This window comes from Protopterus annectens, chromosome 3.part0 (genome assembly GCF_019279795.1).
Source record: "Protopterus annectens isolate FY-2018-M chromosome 3.part0, PAN1.0, whole genome shotgun sequence".
Classification (NCBI taxonomy): domain Eukaryota; kingdom Metazoa; phylum Chordata; order Ceratodontiformes; family Protopteridae; genus Protopterus; species Protopterus annectens.
The window spans coordinates 1666328346-1666334345 of record NC_056731.1 but is presented as its reverse complement, the minus strand read 5'-3'; the positions used below and the strand labels follow the sequence as shown (position 1 = coordinate 1666334345).

The 6000-nt window shown below is 41.9% G+C and overlaps 1 protein-coding gene across 3 annotated transcripts in view; it reads right to left on the bottom strand.

Annotated features, from left to right (window-relative positions):
• OXR1 (oxidation resistance 1) overlaps nucleotides 1-6000 on the bottom strand; it is a 4227902-nt gene that overhangs the window by 1843940 nt on the left and 2377962 nt on the right. The gene's annotated exons all lie outside the window — the stretch shown is intronic.

Here is a 6000-nt window from a genome sequence, read left to right as displayed (position 1 = left end):
TTGTAGTGCTTTGGGTATCAAAACGAGAAGTAAAGAAGAATCAGACTGTAATGGAAAGTGCTAAAAACAAAAGATAGAATAGAAGAAAATGAAAGAAATTTTGAAAGTCCACAAAAGTAGTGACTAGAATAGAAAACTGCTAGAGCAACAACATGTTGACCATGCATTGATGCAGGAATGGCTAAGGAGTGCTAAATTTAAATTAAAAGATGAAAGGCTAATAATGGCAGCACAAGATAGTGGGCTACATACATGACGGTTTACAAAGTATATTGAAAAAGTGGAATGGGATAAACAGACAAATGCAGGTTCTGTAAAACAGAACTGGAAATAATTGCACATTCCATTGCTGGGTGTGATATACTCATGGCTGAGGGACTATATACTGAAAGGTACAATAATGTGGCAAGACTGGAAATTGTACAAACACTAAAATATAAAGTAGCTGAGAAGCATTGTAAACAAATCATAAAAGCATTACTGTCAATGATGAAGTTCAGCTCAATAGTTGAAAAAACAAATATTAAAATAGTCCAAGAAAAAAAGAACACAAAAGTAGCATTAACCAATGAAATTGCTGCACCTACTGATTATAATGTCTTACCAGATCTATGTCAGAAGATCGACTGTTCAAAAAGTTGAACTTCATATGACCGAAACCATATGACTGACTTTCAGAAAAGCTGAACAAAATGAAACAAAACAACAAAAATCTATGTTTTTGCGGGGGGCAGGGGGCAAGCGATCTCCAAATAAATGCTTCGACTTTTCGGAAAGTTGATCATATGGTGTCAACCACAGGAAATTCAATTTTATGAACAGTTGATCTTCTAAATGGAAAACATCTTATTTACCGAGTCACAAAACGTCATCAAATGCCAGGATTTGTAATCAGAAACAAGAGCAAAGAGGAAGAAATATAACCAGACAGTTCCAATATTACAAAAAATAATTTATAATCATAATTTAATATGCTACCAATACATGTAGCCCTATGTGAACTGTAGAAGGTGGTGATTCTGCATACATTGTGGGTACTGAGAAGAGCACTCTTGGCTAACATCAAAGAATAAAGCAATAACAACTTCATGAAATCTAAGTGTGGTATCGTACCCTGACTTAGGAAACCTGGTTCAAGGCTCCAGAGACCACCCCAGCACTACCAGGTTATAACTCATACCATACTTTTCAACCACAGAACCCGGACAGAAGCACAAAAGGTGGGGGTATATCCATATTCATCAAGGATATCCACACCTCCAGGTTAGTGGCACAGCACAATGCCTCAGAGATCATCCATGTGCAACTAACAATGGGCAAAACTGCAATTCAAATTGTAGCTTGCTACAGATCACCCACCATGACCCAGGACCCCCATTCCGCATTTCTGGAGACACTGGAAAATATGAAGGTCATACCAAATGCCCTAATACTGGATGATTTCAATTACCCAAACATTAACTGGGAGAACTACTCAAGTACTAACTCCCTTGGCCAACGCTTCCTAGAATTTATAAACTCGAACACCCTGGATCAACTGGTCAACGCCCCCACCAGAGGTGACAACATATTGGACCTGGTCATCATCAACATGGGCGACCGTTGTTCTACACCGGAGGTCATCCCCTTGCTGGTTAGATCAGACCATAGACTAATCACTCTGGATATACACATTCCACCCCAACCCCCAATCAAGGAAATCACAGTGAAAAACGTTTCAAAAGCAAACTTCACATTACTTAAGATCATGGTGGAAAGGTTCACAGCCCCCATACTAAAGGACAATGCTGTCCACGCTGCTGAATCCCTTACAAAGCCACTCTATGAGCACCTGCAAGAATGCATGGATCGTGCTATCCCAAGCAAAACCAAAACTCACTCCTCCAAGAAAAGGAAACCAGTCTGGTGGACCCCTGTCATAAACAAACTATACAATAGAAGGAGGAAACTAGTACAGAAAAGAGTAAAATCCCAAGAAGGAAAGACATCCCTGATCAGTATCAGCAAGAAGCTATGATCCCTCATAGAATCATCCAAGGCTAGCTTCGAAAGAAAAATTGCCAAGGACTCCAAAGATAAAGTACAGCTGTGTACACTTACCATAAATGTAGATGTTCGAGTGTATTCACTGTTGCAGTCATTACATCTGGGTAATCTGCTGGCAGGTTACCCTCAGTCGGCCTGAATAACAAAGTCTTGGGTCCTGCATTGGTTGCTGTCTCCTCTTCCATGACTTCAGGTCATCAGGGGTATAAAACATGCAGCCGACGCCATTTTATTCAGTTTTTCTTGTCCCAGATGTCAGGTGCCCCCCAAATGGGGAGCAAATATATATATATATATATATATATATATATATATATATATATATATATATATATAAACAGCAATATATGTAAATGCACTTTTAGCAACATAAACTTTACCTTCATCTAAAAGCAAATACACCACAAAGGCTTTAGAATATAGTGAAGGAAAGAGAAGTTATAGAAAAGGGGGATGGCGGGTGGGTAACCCGGACTGCAACAGTGAATACACTCGAACATCTACATTTATGGTAAGTGTACACAACTGTACTATGTTCTTCGTGTTTCACTGTTGCAGTCATTACATTTGGGTAGAATCCCAAAGCTATGGATGGGAGGATGGAACTAAATAGCATTAGGAGCAGCTATAAGGCCATGCAGAACTGCAGTGGCAAAGCCTGCCCTGGATTTGGAGAAGAGAGGCAAATGATAATGCTTTGTGAAGGTATGAACAGAGCTCCAAGTAGCAGCTTCTAGAATGTCTTTGGTTGGAACTCTTCTGAGAAAGGCTGCTGAGGTAGAGGCAGCCCTGGTGGAATGTGACCTAGTTCCCTTGGGCACAGGTTTACCATGGTGCAAGTAGCAGAAATGAATGCAGTGGCTTATCCACTTAGAAATTGTCTGCTTTGATATAGTCTTCCCCTCTGATCCTGAAGCAAATGCCAGCAGTAGTTGCTCAGACTTTCTTAGAGATTTGGTCCTGTTTAAGCAGAATCTTAGTTGTCTGTGTACGTCCAATGAATGCAGAATCCGCTCCCCCTTGTTCTGCGGATTTGGGTAAAAAGTTGGCAGGTGAATAGCTTGGTTAAGAGCCACACTGGATACCACCTTAGCCATAAAGGAAGGATTGGTCCTGAGGGACACCCTGTCCTGGTAAAATGTAATAAAAGGCTCCACAGCCATGAGAGCCTGTAGTTCTGAAACCCTTCTTGCTGAAGTGATTTCCAAAAGGAAAGCTGTTTTCCAAGATAAAAAATTTATATCTACAGCAGCTTCTGGTTCAAAAGGAGGCAGGGTGAGTTTTTCCAGCACAAAATTGAGGTCCCATGCAGGAGTTGGTGATCTTCTGGGAGGTCTTAAATTTTTGGCCCCTCTAAGATACTGTTTTAGCAGAAGATGAGAAAAGATGGGAGGCTCCATGTTGTAATGAGCCGAGATGGCAGAGGCTTGGATTTTTATTGAAGAAAAAGATAGGCCCTTGTCAAGCATCTCAGTCAAGTATTGTAAAATCCGAGGGATATTTGGTTTTGCTGTGTCCGTTCCTTGTGCTTGGTTCCAAGCACAGAATCTCTTCCATTTATCAGCATAAGATGTTCTAGTACCAGGCCTTCTGGTTTCCAAAATGACAACCATCACAGATTTACTGAGAGGTGTTGTTTGAATAATTAAATGATCAGCCATGCTGCAAGGTTCAGAGTTTGGAGCTGAGTGTGCAGAATTTGATTGTTCTGCTGAGACAGTAGATGTGGTATTTGAGGCAAGTACCAAGGAGGGAGTTGAGACATGTTCCTTAGAATTGGGTACAGGCCAGTCTGGAGCAATTAGGATCATTTTTGTTTTTTCTGTCTGACCTTTAGTAAGACTTTGGAGAGAAGAGGCAGAGGGGGGAAGGCATAGACTGATAGGTTTTTCCAACTGAAGGATAGGGCATCCACTTTCCATGCCAATCTGTGATAAGTCCTTGTGCAGAATTTGTCCAGTTGATAATTTTGAGGAGAGGCAAATAGATCTATGTCTGGGCTCCCCCATTTCTGTGTTACCATGCTGAAGATTTGTGGATCTAGTTTCCACTTGTATGGGTCCATAAGATTTCTGCTTAGGTCACCTGCCAGAGTATTTTGTTTTCCTGGCAGGAATTGAGCTTGAAGATGTACTTGGTAAGTCAAGGCTGTGTTCCACAATGCCATGGCTCGTCTGCAAAGGGGGTAGGAATGTGTACTCCCCTGCTTGTTTATGTACCACATAACCGTGGTGTTGTCCGTCTTTATCAGTAGTTGTCCTGGATGAAGTAAGTCCGTGAAGGCTGTCAGAGCATTCTGAACAGCTAGCATCTCTTTCTGGTTGATATGCAGATGCACTTGTTTTGGACTCCATATGCCCTGAATGCATCTCCCCACCAGGTGGGCCCCCCCAAGCATAGTCTGATGCGTCTGTAGTTAGGGTTTGGGTGGCAGGGGGTAGAGTGAATGACAGTCCCTTGTTTTGGTGACATGTCTCTGCCCACCAAAGAAATTCCTGTTGTAGGCAGGGAATGAGAGGAATCATTGTTTCCAGACTGTGACAATGTTGACTCCATAAACTTTTTAGGTACCATTGAAGTTTCCTCATATGCAGTCTTGCATATGGAATTAGTAGAATGCAGGATGCCATGAACCCCAAAGCCTGCAGAATTTGTCTTGCAGATAACTGGGCTTTTGTTGCCATCTGTTTGAAGTATGTTGTCAGTTGCCTTTGTTTGTCTAGCGTAAGGTAAGCCATCTGGGCAGTTGTATTCAAGCTTGCACCCAGGAATGTAATTATTTGAAAGGGTACCAGTTGTGATTTATTTTCGTTTATTGTGTACCTTAGGCATGTTAGAAGCCTTTTTACAAATGCCAGATGTTGAAGAAGAATGTCCTTGTTCTCTGCTTGAATGAGACAGTCGTCCAGGTAAGGATAAATTTGTATGCTTCTTTGTCTGCAAAATGCAATTACTGGTGCCAGGCACTTTGTAAAGACCCTGGGCGCAGTAGATAAGCCAAAGGGCAGTGCAGAGAATTGGTAATGCAAAAAACCTGCCTTGAAGCAGAGGTATCTTCTGCATGATTCCCTTATTGGGATATTGCAGGTATGCCTCTTTTAAGTCTAGAGTCACTAACCAAGAGTTCCTGCCCAGCATAGGCAGTAGCTGTTGTAAAGTCAGCATTTTGAATTTTGGAATGTCCAGGAACATGTTCAAAATCGATAAGTCCAGTATTGGACACCAGGCATTGTCTTTTCTGCGTACCAGGAACAGTCTTGAATAAAAACCTTGTCCTTTTTCCTGTTCTGGTACTGGTTGAATAGCCCCCATATCCATGAGGGACGTAACTTGTTTCTGAGCCTCTGAACATTGATTTTGTGGCAGATCTGGCCAACCGTTTGGAATTGGCAAAGTATGGAAATGAAATCTGTACTCCTGGGATACTATGTTTAATACCCACTTGTCCTGGGTAATTAACTGCCAATTTTGAACATGAAGTGTTAATTTCCCCCCCAAGGGGGCTGCCAAAAGATAAGTGCTCGGTGAAGGTAGAGGGAAGTCACTGAGACTGCTTACTGTAGGGTTGTGCTTTGTTTCCTCCAGATTTGGAGGTGGAGGCACCCCATTGCTTTGACCTGTAAGAACCCTGTGATTTGTATCTAGAGCCTTTTGAGCACCTGGATTTGCCTTGAGAGGCTCTGTTGGACACAGGAAAGGACCAAGTTTTAGTAGGCCAGTGCCTACTGAACCTGGGTGGCTGCACTTGTAAGAAATCTTTTACAGTTTGCATAGATTTAACTTTGTCTTCCATTTTCTTTAAAACCTCTTCTGCCTTATTACTAAACAGAGTATCATGCTGTAAAGGGGCATCCAACAATTTAGCGTTAACATGATCAGGCAGATTTTGCTCCTTGAGCCAGGCATGCCTTCTAATCACAGATCCAGTAACTGTGGCCCTGCAAGAGGCCTCCA